This window comes from Nothoprocta perdicaria, unplaced genomic scaffold (assembly GCF_003342845.1).
Source record: "Nothoprocta perdicaria isolate Ctin4 unplaced genomic scaffold, notPer1 scaffold_173, whole genome shotgun sequence".
NCBI lineage: Eukaryota > Metazoa > Chordata > Aves > Tinamiformes > Tinamidae > Nothoprocta > Nothoprocta perdicaria.
In genome coordinates this window covers 299879-314183 of record NW_020454905.1, presented here as the reverse complement: position 1 = coordinate 314183, position 14305 = coordinate 299879, and positions in this window count along the sequence as shown.

Genomic DNA, 14305 nt, shown 5'->3' with positions numbered 1-14305 from the left:
TTCTTTCTTGTCCCGTAGTACCAGGATGTGCCAGGAAGCTCGAGGTTTCTGAGGACTTCTCAAAGAAAGTGAGCTGCTTTTCCCTGCATGTAATGGCTACTGGAGAGCTGGGACCAAAACAAAGTGCCGAAAAGGCACTGGAGCTGACTGTGTGGTTTCAGACAGCATCCCTACATGCTCTCTCTTGGGCACTGAACTCCAGGCATCACTGGAATCAGGGGGTGAATTCAGGTATCTGCAACACTGATTTGCTGTGAGAGGCAAAGTTTYATATTTTTAAAGTCTGATGCAGTTCAACAGTTACCAAGCAGAGCCCCAAGCTACCAAATCTGACTTGTTTTTTTCTTTATAGCCCAGGGTGTGAAGRCCACCAAAGGCGACTACTTGTGCAGAAAGTGCTGACAGTGGTACTAGCAATACCCAAATTGATTCCTCACTGTGCTTTGCGTTTGAAAATTACAGCCCCTTCTGTGATAGGATAAATAAAACTCTACCAAATGATCCAGCTACAAGTGTGATTCCCTGGATAAAATTACTTATCTTCACTTTTTTTTACCCCTAGCAGGTATTGAGCCAGGGGACCCAAGGGCTGCAACTAGGTGCATCTCAAGGAAACCCCCTTTRAGGTGCCAAGCTTGGTTGGCTGCCATGAGGACAGTGGTGGTGACCATCTCTTATCGGTCCCTCTGCCCTGTCCTGGGTCTGGCCCTTCCAAACACACTGGGGATCAAAGCTCTCATGAATCCCTCTTTTACCTCCTCTTCCTCCACTGAGCTGAGTGGTACTATGGGAAACATTAAGAGGGAGATACTTTATAGAAAAAAAAAATGTTATCTACTGGCAACCCACTCTGGTCTCTGTGCACAGAAATGCGGCCTTGCACCATCAGCAGCCGTACGAGTGCCATCCACCAAGCAGGTGTGGCCACCATTGCTTCTTTGCAATTTTGCATTTTTGTCAAAAATTCTTGCAATTTTGCCCAGATTTCTTGAGAAAGGAGAGCTTTCATGTTTCAAATAGTATTTGCAGAAACCGGTACTTTTCGTTTTTTTGACAATCCTTTCAGAAAAAAACTGCTACAAAATCACATTTTTTTAATTGAATACATTGAACAGTTTTCACCAAACTTTTAAAAGTCTTCATAATATATTGAATTTATTTTAATAGGAAAACTGTTTTAGAATGTTAAATTCTTCCGATGGCAACACTTTACAAGTAGGTTATTTGTTTTCTTCTGGAAACAGACATGTGCAAGGCTATACTATGAAGCCTCCCTGTGTACAGAAAATTATATATTATTTCCATTACGTAATGACAATATATACTTCACACTCTTATCTGAAAGAAAACAATGAAATATATATGTTTTTTGCTTGATTTGACATACTATAGAGCTACAAATCATTGGTCTAATAAAAATAAATAAATAAATTGTGACAGGCAGGGCAAAGAGAAAATCTGATAAACACCAYGCTGTCCTGGAAAATGTGAGAGGAATTTAACCACATTACCAAATAAAGAAATAAACCATGATAAAATCAAAATTCATATTAAAAAAAGAAAGAAAGAATATGAACTGCCTTGTGAACAAGACAGACCATTACACTCAAAAATGTTTTTTACTTAAAAAAAAAACCTTTTAGACACTTATAAAATTATACTTACACCAAAGAAAATCCTTCAGAGATAGAATAGTCAAAATTGGTAGGATAGTCAAAATTGAAATAGAACAGCCAAGTAAATTTTGTTTTTCTGAGATTATTTACCCTAGTCCTTCCTTTTAGGCATTTCTCCAGGATATACAACATTCTAATGGAACAAAGATAAAAAAGGAGCTATCAATCCAAGCAAATGTTAAGCAGCAACTTCTACAACAGTCTATAGCAAATTTAGTAAAGTAATAAGTTAGTATCTTATTACAGGTTACAGTCATGAAAACTATGAAAACCTAATGACTCTCCTCTCTAAGAAATCAATCCTTGACCTTACTGATGTCAGATCTTTCAGCATGGTAACAGTGTTTATTTTATCATGATGCTACAGGCAGACAACAAAGCAACACATATAGTAGCAAAAAGGAGGAAAAAAAAAAGAAAACAAAATGAACTTTGAAAATATTTGCCTGCAGCATAGATTTTCATGAAGTCTTTGATTCRAATGCAACATCTAGGACTGAACTTTAAATTAGGAAAAAGCAAAGTACCAGTAGGAAGAAAGCACACGATAATTATAACCATATGCTAAACTATCAGATGTGGGATTAAAAGTAACATGCAAACAAGTATCTTCAAAAGATATGGAAAGAAAGTAAATAAGTAATGTCAGTTTGACTGTTTTTAACATATGGACTAATAGCAATTTGCAAACATCAGTGACACTGTAATTAAGAAATAACAATGCACAAACTTAGAAGCCTCCCTAAGTAACTAAATTAAAATGTATGTTTACCTGATAACATTTCTACAGAAAGGTGAAAAATGAATTAATTTTAATTATATTTTCAGTGTTTACAATTAGCTAGAACTTAAAACTTAAGACAGACTGTACAAGTATTAGAAAGGAGAAGGCCTGGCAGCTTTAGCAGTTACTGCTCTGGCCCAGTCTTTTGGAGTAAAGAAACCTTGGTTGTTTTCTGACTCTGCTGCTACAGATGTGTAATAGCATGGACAGTCCCTTTCATTTCACAGTTTATTCTGCCAATGGCATAAGATAATATTACCTTATTCTTTTGAGAAATAGCCTTGAAACTAATAGAAAAATTAATATTATTGATTGTCCTGATGTTGGCTGTACCTTGCCCATATAGCCTTAAAGTAAATACCGTTATATTAGTGGAAGGAAAAATCATGCTACATATACATGGTCACCTCAATAATAGTTGGTACAAAACTTTGYAACAGAGTCAAGTAGACCTCTCAAGAAACATGCAGGAAAGAACACGTGGCTTTGCATATCATCCCAGCCAAAGCAGTAAGCCATCCTCTGCCATGAAGTACCAGAGAACAAGTTAAATAACAGTTTGATCAATTCATATAGATCATTACAGTGCAGGCCCAAGAACTCTCATTTCCTGACCAGTTGAGCAAATCCAAAYAAAATAAACAAGATATGAGATCAAGACCTATTATAGGAGTATATGAGTCACTGGAAGAGTAAACCAAGGAAAAATATGGAAATATAAAATGTAATGGGCTCTTGGAGGTTCAGGGAACCTCCTGGCTTGCTGTCGTCCCAGTTATATTCCTGAAATGGTCAGCCATGATGAAGTGATAATGAAGTACCCTAGAAGTCACTTGGATATCAGGCCAGTCAAAGAATTTGTGCACAACCGCTAATCTCACAGATGGCTTTAATTTGCATGTCTTCCCTTATGAATTTCAAGAGAGAATCGTGCAAACACTTCAGAATCCTTCACATATTTTGTGTGAGGTTTCCGCCCAGCTATAGTTCATAGAGTCTGCTGAAACCCTCTAATCTCCTGATGCAGCTATAGTCTAAGACAAACAGGAAGGAGGATGGGGAAGAGATATGCTTATAGATCATGTTTACCAGATTTTCCAACAAATCTGTTATTTAAAAGTTGTTTCTGTACACAACACATCAAATGACCTTGCTCATCATTTCATCCTTCTTGAAAGCCTGAAATCCAGAAGGTAGAAAGATGATAACAAATCCCCTCCCAGAATTAGAGTCTCTCACTCAAGATCTCTGTGGGATATGTTCAAAGCTTGAGCAGAGATAGTAACACGGCAGAGATCTGTAGAGAGAAGCAATGCCATTTATTAGACCGGTGCATAGAGTGACAAAAAGCATGTAACTTATTGCTATTAGCCTGCAATGACTATATTATACTACAACATATTATTAGCACCATCCATACCTACACTAGAAACATGTTAACTCTTTGTGACTTTCYGTCCTCTGTATATCTGGCTGGGGATATCTGGAGCTACACATACACATGTCAAATCATAAACACTTATAACCATTAAGACTAACCTTTCTTTTCCTGCATGCCTCTTCTTAAACCCAGATGTCTGAGCCAATATTTGTTATGCCAAGAGAAATAATATTAGAATCAAAGAAAGGGGATAAAATATAAGCCCAGACCCCAAGTGCATTAAATAGAAAGGCACTGAGAAGCAAATATAGATTATTTACAAAAACAAAGGAAAAAAAGTATTTCTTAACACTTTTCATAACGTCATTCCTTATTTTGATTGTTTATTTATTTATTTATTGATCTTTTCTAATATTAAGACAGGTATCACTTTCTGACGTTACTTGAAGATCACAGCTGTTGCACATGCTACAGCAGGGACAAACCCTGACCCAACCTATGATTAATTCCAAAACTCGTTTGCTGGAAAGATGACAAGAGGTATGTTCAGCTATCTGTGTCTGGGTGAGGAATTCATTTTTTATGTCTGCGTACAGTAAGTATCATGTGTTTTATGGAGTGGCTAATGTGGGAGGAAAGAACAATGTTAACTTCTGCAAGATAATCCCATCATATATAACCATATGTAATAAGTTCTGTATGTAATAGTACCTGCGAATGCCAACCATGCAGTAAGGCTTTACTGTACTTGTGAAGCAGTGATGTCCATAGCTGCTCCAGAGAGATGAAGTGCTGGTCATTCCTCAAACAGAAATGAAAACATGTCCTCCCTCCTCTCTCCAGAAAGTAGCTGTCTTGGAGAGCAAGAGAGCATTCTCTTCTATTAAGAGAATGGTAGAAAAAGCAAGAAAGCCAGAGGGGAAGGAGAAGAGGACGATAATACAGATACGGGCCTAGTCCTTGATAGCACTGTGTGGTGTGTGCAGGCAGAGCTGCCAAGAGGGAGAAGTGAAGTTCAAAGACTATGAAAATTGCAGTCATGAGTAACTGGGAGAAGCTAATATTTTCTTGAAAGCAAGTTTCAGATTGAGGACTAAACAACTCTATTTTAGTCATGTGGTAAGTAAATTCCTTGCTGGGAAGAAATTCAAGCTGGGAAGAAATTGCCTAAAGATGGAGTCTAAAATTATATGTACAGGCAGGAGTAGTATGTACAGAAAATACAGGCAAGAGTCCACCAGAATGAATTGTGGAAGACCTCACTGGAATAAGGAATGGCACAGAGGGTATATCAACACAATAACATCTGAGCCCTCAGAATTATAAAATGTAGCAGGCACAGAACATTTAGAAGCAGGAAGTGATCTCTTCATTTTGAGGATTTAAGGGCTTTGAAACTTTCATTGCACCTCTCCAAAAAATCCTAGCAAGATACAGAAGCATAATTAATCCTGTTTTTCAAAGAAAGGAAAATTAGGCGCTTGTGAGTATATCAAGGATCAATAAAAGGGACAAATGTTGCATGCTGGGAGGATTTCAGTAATATTCAAAGACTTCATTGCTTCTCTGACCCAGCTGTGTTGGGTCACCAAACTTAGCTGTGATTTTAGAGAATTCTTCAACATAAAGTGCACAAGGTTACCATCATTTCGAACTTTGCAATTCATTATTTTTCAGTATTTGAAAAAGAGGGGAGAAGGGAAGGACATGAAACTTTATATACTTACATTAAGAATTTCATTTTTTAACTATTAAGTTTTAATAAGGCATTCTTTTCTTTAATTTACTGCTTCATATTGGATTTCATTTTATCGTTTTCTTTTTTTTTTTGTCTCTATTAAAGAATAAATTCTATTTTTAAGTCCTTTGCATTCAAACAAACAAAAAACCTGGAACTGGAGCAGAGGCAGGATGTAGAATTGGATCCCCAGTACATGAGACAAGTGCTAAATAGGGCAATTACGGTCAAGCCCTACAGGCTACTGCTGCTGTTACAGGTAAAAAGCCATTTTCATGTAAAGAATTCCTCATAAATCATTCTGCTCCAACTATTTACTTACACATATTATTTTATCTATTCATTTTTATCATAAAAAGTGTAACTGGTGTTCTGATATACCAGGTCTGGTGTTCTGGTAAAGCAAAGTTGGAAGACAGAGGCTGCACAATCTGCTTTTCTTTCAAAAGAGGAGAGGAAGATATTTTACCAGATTTTCAACTGATCTTATTTACTCTTCCTGGCAGCTTTTCTTCTTTTTCTCCTTTTCTTTTTTTTCTTTTTCTTTTTCTTTTTCTTTTTCTTTTTCTTTTTCTTTTTCTTTTTCTTTTTCTTTTTCTTTTTCTTTTTCTTTTTCTTTTTCTTTTTNTTTCTTTTTCTTTTTCTTTTTCTTTTTCTTTTTCTTTTTCTTTTTCTTTTTCTTTTTCTTTTTCTTTTTCTTTTTCTCTTTCTTTTTCTCTTTCTCTTTCTTTTTCTTTTTTTTTCTTTTCCTTCCTCACTGTATTTCTCTGCTTGGCATGGTTTTAAGTTGTGGTACCTACTTTACATACACATTTGGAATGACCAAAGACCAACACTCAAAAGTAATTGTAAAGTTGTTTGTGAGTGGTTTTCAGAGTGTCTGGAGGAAAAAAAAATGCACTATTGTGAAAAAGATCCACAGAGGCAGCTGCTCTTAAAATGTCATGCATAGACACAGCAAGGGTTGCACAAAGTTTCCACTACTTTTGAAAATGAATGTTAAAATTAAAAAAAAAAAAAAAAGAAGAAGAAAAAAGAAAAAAACAGTTCAACAAATGCCAGTCAGTCTGAATGGAAATTTTCAGTCTGGCAGAATTTCAGAAGTGGAATGGTAGAAGAGAGGCAGAAGGATTTGACATTTATTTGCTTGTGTTTCGAAATCACATCTTGGTTGTGAAAGAGGGAGAAAGAAGAAATAAACATCTCTAAGAAAAACAGCAATAAAAATACAGTTATGTTTGATAGGACTCAGATTATGTAATTATATTATGCCATTCCTATCATGATCTTTCTTATTAACCTAAGATTTAAAATATAGTAATCACATTTGGCTTTTGAACATAATAGTCCTCATTGGCATTCATTTTTTCAATTTTGGTTTGGGTTCATCTTTATTTATTGTAATTTTAGTTTCAAGTGCTAAGTTTAGCTTTCTTTCAATGTTAATTGCTATGTTTATTTTTCTTTTTAATTTTAGAGGCCTGCAGTACAGTTTGAACTAGAGATTAATTAAATTCCTGGTAAATGACATTCTAACAGGAAATGTTGGAATCCCATTGTGAACTGGGCCAGACATATTAAAAAAAAAAATAAAAAAAACTTCTAGTTCATTTAGAGCAGGAACAGAAGCTTAGGCTGGCATAAAAGTCATCAGATTGTAAATGCCTCAGGAAAACTRCAAGAACACTGGTCTTCTTATGTCTAAGGTTAAAGTCTCTGAAACCTGGTGCTTTATTTGGGATGTTTCTGATTCAAACTCTGTTGACTCTTCCTATTATCATCACTATGCTTTACCTCATGGCCTAAGGAAGAAAGCTGGCTTTTTATTTACATCTTACATGGGAAAGCTCATGTTGACTAAGCATATGCCCCTGAGTCTTTCTGTTTTTGTTTTTGCCTGTTTTTTTCCGTAGAGAAGAGAAAATTTGCCTAACTACATAACTCTGCTGCTTACTTTTCTAAGAGTGTCAATTTATAAACTTTGCTTACTAAATTACATATTTTAAATATAATTAATGTAAAAATTGCTACAGATTGTTTGAGCTCAGATATCAGGCACAATGTCAGAGAAAATCCACCTAAGGAGGACTTTCACTCGTCTAAGTTTGTAGAGTAATTTATTTATTTATTTATTTACTTATTTATTTTTAGATCTTGGTATAGAGCTTCTAACGGCCTTAATAATTTCAGAAACAAAGTTTCAGGATGAAAATCATGGCAACGGCATGAACCTCATCCATCAGAGGATACCAGAGGATACTTTTTTATACAAAAATAAAATAAAATAATTCTTTTTTTTACAAAAATAAAAACTACCTTTTATTCAAGAAAATAGTTTAAAGTTTACCAAAAAAAAAGTAGAGAACTTCCAAGATATTTGCAAATATTTTATTAATTAATATAATTTTTACAAGCTTTATTTTTTGATTTTTAATAGTTTTGCTTTAATTACCACTGTGCGGCACAGAGAAGATTTGTGTTCTCCTTAACTCTAGCTTTTTACTTCTGTGATAAATGGCCAAATAAGGAGTGCTTGGCTTCTTTCTGCAGGTACCTGTAATATTGGAACTTGTTTCAAGCCATTATTAATTGCGTGCAGGCCATTTACTTGGCCCTGATTTTACCTATTGCTATATAAATTCAGCAGGTTTCTCAATGGTTAACATGCTATTTAGAGAGATCATGTATTACCATCCCAGTTGCCTTAACAGTTTAAATGGGGCTATTTGGCAGCTCTGAATCAGAATTATCTAGTCTCTGGATTTGGGGACAGCTCCTTAACAGGAACTTAAACACATTGGAGACATTGGCTCATACATATTAATTCTATTACTGCTTTAGAGCAGTTTTATTACTTCTATTCACTCTCTATATCACTGTGTATTGTGTAAGGTAGAGAACTGAGTGAGATTAAAGCTACTCCATCCATGGGCTCTGAATATGATCATCTCTCTTTTCTATAATAACGATTCATCTGCTGTGAAATTCTCACAGTTAGTCTCATGACTTTAAAATCATTTCACAGCAATTAGTCATGTGCCTTTTCCTTTATCAGCAGTCACAAAACTGTACACTTCCTACAGGCTGTTGCATATTTGAGAGCAGGTAAGTAGACCAATGGAAAATAATGGATGGATGAAACTCCACTTCTAAATGTGATAGATTGGTACAGCAGACATTTGGTTTTCTCCCCATCCATTTTTTCCTAGTTTTCTTGGAAGAATCATTTTGCTGTACTGGTTCTGAGTAAAATTTTCTAGATGATTTTTTTTTCAGCTCAGAAGTCCAGTTTCAAGTTTATCAAAGCATACACTATTTTTTTCTCTTTTTTTTTTTATAATTCCTCCTCATAAAAAATCCTCAAATCTGAACAAATCAAAATATTTGACATTTTTAAAATAATATTTACTTTTAGAAACTTCTTTACTATTTTCATATATTTTTTAGGTGTTAATGTTTTTAAAAAATATTTGAAAATAGGGAATATTTCTAGCTACTCTAAATTACATTTTCTAACTTTATGGATGACTAAATTTAAAAAATATATGTAATGTTGATGTGAAACTAATTTTCTTTTCAAGTTTCTGGGAGAAGAAGAAGAACAGAAAAGAACAAAAAGTCAGTTATTCACATAGTTTTAATCCATAACGACCAGCTGCCACAAAGAGCAAAGCTGACCCCATTTCCAGTTTACAGTATAGAAATGAAGGATAACCAAACCTTTTATGCTGTAACCATTTTAACTTTGCTCCTTACTTGGAAAGGACCAGTGTAGACTGCACTGATTTCTTCAAAGATGAAGAAAAGATCTGATTTCAGCTCACAAATGACTGTAGCCAATACTTGTAAAATTCCTGAAGGAATTTTAGAAAAATGTTACGGTACAGGGGATGTGAATGCACCATTTTCCAACTAATGGTGCCTTCCGGTGGCTTTTGATTCTCTAGAGGCCTACTGACAGCACAGACATAGTTTCTGCCTATACTAGCTTAGGCGCCTCAATAATCTTCCTATGCCATTTTGCTACAACAGCACAGTAAATCAAAAATATTAGAGATAATTTGTTATAACTTTCAAATGTTTCTCATTTATTCTGTAGCTCTTTTTAGCAGCAGTTATTTTACTGCATATGAGGCAGTCAGTAAATGTAGCTTCCTGGGCTGTTCTGCCTATGGAATTTCACATGCTTCCTTAGAAAGCCTTTATCAGAGCTGAAATTCAGAGTTTTATTCCAAAAGCTCAAGCACGTCCTTTGCACAGAACTAGAAGAGACCATATACTTCTGGCATTTACTTCAAAACAACAATAACTAAAACACATCCTCTTGTAGAGTACCGAGTGCTTTGAGAAATGCTGGAATGACAACTCAAAGGAGTATCCACATTGTGTATTTGAAAAAATAGCAGTTTTATAATAGGTTTAATACAGAGAAATGTGTGCCATCTGACAACCATCCCTCAGCTTTTCCAAGGGGAATTCTTCTAGAGACAAGAGTGCAACTGAGTCTTGATGAGAATTTAGACTTAGGTTTCTGAGCAGACACTGTCAACAAGGAAAAGTATTCTTGCCAATTGTAGTGGTGGTTTTGCAAGACCACTAAACACAATCTCTTTTCTCTGCCTGAATATAATATTTCTTATATTTGTCATGCCTCCCATATGGATATCATCTGCTGTTCTGAATGTTTAATGGTGGAATATAAGTATACAGAATCATGTTCTAAAGTCTTTCCTTATCTATGCAAACATCTCCAGAATAAACAATTACAAAAATACTGCACAGGCTATGGAGTGAAACTGTAAACATAATTCACTTCTGCATGAATACAAAACCACATTCATCTTATTTGTCACTGCAAAGATAAATATCAAAAGTGGTAAATATCAGAACAACAGACAGAAAAAATCTTAGCTTGAGTGATGATATTCTACCATACTATTTAGTATTAGCAGTATTTTTTAACACTAGCAGAGTAATTGTTATAAGAACCAGTAAGAATCTTTATAAGCATTAAAAGTCAAATCAGCCACAAGTGGTAACTCTGAGAAGAGACCGGAAAACTCTAAGACCCAACCAATTCACACCATCAACAATCAGACCTATGGCTTTCAGCATGACCTGAAAGGGCCTTTTCTGTGTCCTTCTTTTCCTTCTCTCTCTCTCTCTCTCTCTCTCTCTCTTTTTTTTTTTTTTTTTAATTCTCATCTTTATCAAGTCTTTATATGCTCAGTGAAATTGGGAAGAGGGAGAATGCTGTAGAGAAAGTTGGAGAAATATCATCCAAAGAGTCTGATTAACAGAATAATGTAACTTTCCAACAGGAAGAAAGGCAAAACAAAGAACACATACAGTAAACTGTCCTCTTAACATACCCTCAGTAGACAGTCTGATGAGATGGACATATTCAAAAACAGTAGATGCTTGAAATATTTGCAGTCAGAAATGTTGTTCAAATCTTTCATATACATTACAGGAAATCCATAAGCACATGTAAAAAACCATTAATGAGGATCAGGGGAAAAACTTGTTCTTACATTTCAAATTARTCTTAATATTAGATCTGAGCTCACATCACACTACTGACAGGTAGTAGCAATGACAGTATTTAGAGTTCAGTTTCATTTGTGTTCTGCTTGGTCTGCTTTGTTAATTGCATTTTCTAATTCACTTAATATGCTTAATATTTGGAGTATGTAAATTCCTTGAAGTGAAAGAGAATGTAGTATAAATGTTTGAATGGTTTATATAAAATATTGTGTATTTTCCTGTGGCTGTATTCCTGTGGCTGTATTCAAACAGAACAAGTGTGAGAAAAAAAAAAGGAAAGAGAGAAAAAGCAACAGAGAGCATTCTACTTCTGTCGTCCATATCAAACTAAAAAGACTCCCATAACTTTCATGTGCTTCCCAAAAACGTCACCCACGGAAGGAAAGCATCCAAGAACGCTGAGGGCCAAAGCTCATCCTCACAAGTAAGAATCTTCATAGATTCACAGCGTAAGTGCTTCTGAGCACATAGCTGAGCTCTTTGGTGTACCACAAGTATGCAGCCGTTTTGTTAAAAAGTCCCAGCTGTATAGTAATCAGCACACATTTTAATCCACCCATTCTCTGCTATGAAATGGCAGYGTAGCAAAATAGATAATTTCAACAAGCAACAACTGCATTCAGTGCAGTGCAAATACTTGAGCTAGTATTTCATTTCTGTAGGTGATAAATCAGCATACTACTTGTAGAGGTGTTAAGACTTAACAAGTTTTRGATCTCTAGGTCAGATTAGACACAGATGTGTAGGAGACAGAGGCCATAAAAGGAAGATGTTGATACGGATTTTTCTTATTTTGAACAAAACTCAGAATTTAATATTTTCATTGTCACATATAAAGGTAATGGTTAGGATGCTACATTTCCCTCTACCTTTCAACACAGCAGTGATGTCCAACCCTAAGAATCACAATGGACAAGATATGCTTGGTAGCATCATGCAACAAATCTATCTGTGCTATTTGAAAATGTTTTATTTGATAAGAAATCTTTGGAAAAGGTTGTAGTAAAGTCTATTTTTTACAGGATATTCTAGTACTCTTGTTACACAGCACAGAGGATTTTAGAACAGATATATTTCTTGCATTAAAATAGAGTTAATTTTATGTGAACATATTATAGGCTAGGTTGTTACCCAAGAAATAGAAAATTAGTAAAATAAAAACTTTTACTTCCAATATTGTGTCATAAACACAAATTAAATACAATGTTAACAAATACTGYTTGTAGATAACTGCATAGAAATAGTAGCTTTTAATTTTGTCGTAAAATAGAAATTAATAAAACCTTGAATTTTAGAGAGCATAGAAATATATTTACAACTACTTTAAAACACTGACTTGAGAAAATTATTCAGATTTGTATTTACTTATGAAAATACTAAAATATTTTTACAGATCAGAGCACTCATTATTATGAATCATTAATGACTTAATGAAGTAATTTGATATCTGTGTTTTTGAAAATAATGTATTCAGATATTAAAGGACATGTTTTTGACAGATATAGAGGTGTCTAGTGACAGAGATAGATATGCATCTCCCAACACCTACTGAAATCAATAGGAGATATGTATTATTAATTTCTTCAGAAGTCTAAAGACTAGAGATTACAGATCGTTTGTCCAATCTCCCTGCTCCAGCAGGGACACCTAGAGCACATTGAACAGGGTCACATCCAGGCTGGTTTTGAAGATTTCCAAGAAGGAGGACTCCACAACCTCTCTGGGCAGCCTGTTCCGGTGCTCTGTCACCCTCACAGTAAAGAAGTTCATTCTCATATGGAGATAAAACTKCTTGAGCGGGAGGTTTGGACTAGATGACCTCTAGCTGTCTTTTCTTCTCTCAACCATTTTGTAATTCTGTGATTTTGTGAAACTTCCTGTGTTTCAATTTGTACCCACTATGCCCTGTTCTGTCACTGGGCACTACYGAGAAGAGCTTAGCCCCATCCTTTCACATTCTCCCTCATGTATTCATACATATTGATAAGATCCCCTCTCAATCTTCTCTTCTTCAAGTTGAACAGGCCTATCACTCATCTATGGCCTTATATGATAGATGATCTTCAYTGCTGTATGCTGGACCCTTTCTAGAAGTTCAACTTCCCTCTTGTACTGGGGAGCCAAGAACCGCGCACAATATTCCAGATGTGGCCTTACCAGAATTTAGTAGAGGGGCAGGATCACACCCCTCGACCTGCTGTCTACACTCCTCCTAATGCAGATCAAACCCCATTGGCCTTCTTGGCCACAAGGGCACACTACTGGCTCATGGTTAACATATTTGAAAGAAAACAGTATGTTTTCATATATATACATATATACATGAATGAGTTTGCATTCTGTATCTTGGGAACTTAATCCTCATCTGCTCAAGCAGGTAGAAAGATACACTTCCCTACATTAGACATACAAACTTTGGCACTTCTGCATTGCTATCAACAGAGTACTGGATGTTAACTTTCTTAACGCAAATAATTGTTTCACAATATATGAAGTCATAATTACCTTTTTCTACTTTCACTTCACTCTATGTGAATGAGCAAGATGACAAGTCTCTGCTGAAGCTTTCAAAGATTTTGGATAAGCATTTTAAGAAAAAAATACAGGGAAAGTATTACCATTTGTCCTTCACACTGTCATAATTATCAGGCTTTAAAAACTCATACATTTGTGAAAGTTCTGTTCCTATTAATTACTTTAAAACCTTTCACTCTTTTCTATTCTTTTGATTTGACTGCTCTTCAACTATAGGAGTACTTCCTTGGGAGGTCATGTGTGACATACAACCATAAATATCTGGCATCTTTTCCAAAGCATGAGCTGTGGTGCATCTTCTAAATTATACAAGCATATAAACTGCATCTTGAGGATCTTAAAGGTGCTTAAAAAATCAATAATTGAGTGTTTTGTATGAGCATCATCAACTCTCTAGTGATGGCTTAAGAGGACTTTAAAAAAAGGTCATTATGTAATACTTGAGAAAGTATAACTCCTCTCACCTTCAACATTAAAAAGCCTCTTCATCTTAAAAATAATTGCATAATAATTGCATATGAAGCAAATAGTTTACTTTCACAGGTAGATGCTGCCTACCAGGGTAGCATTCTTGGTTGAGTGACTAAAACTGTAGCTAATAGATCCAGCCATTATGGGCACATGAAAAATTCTTGCTTAATGCT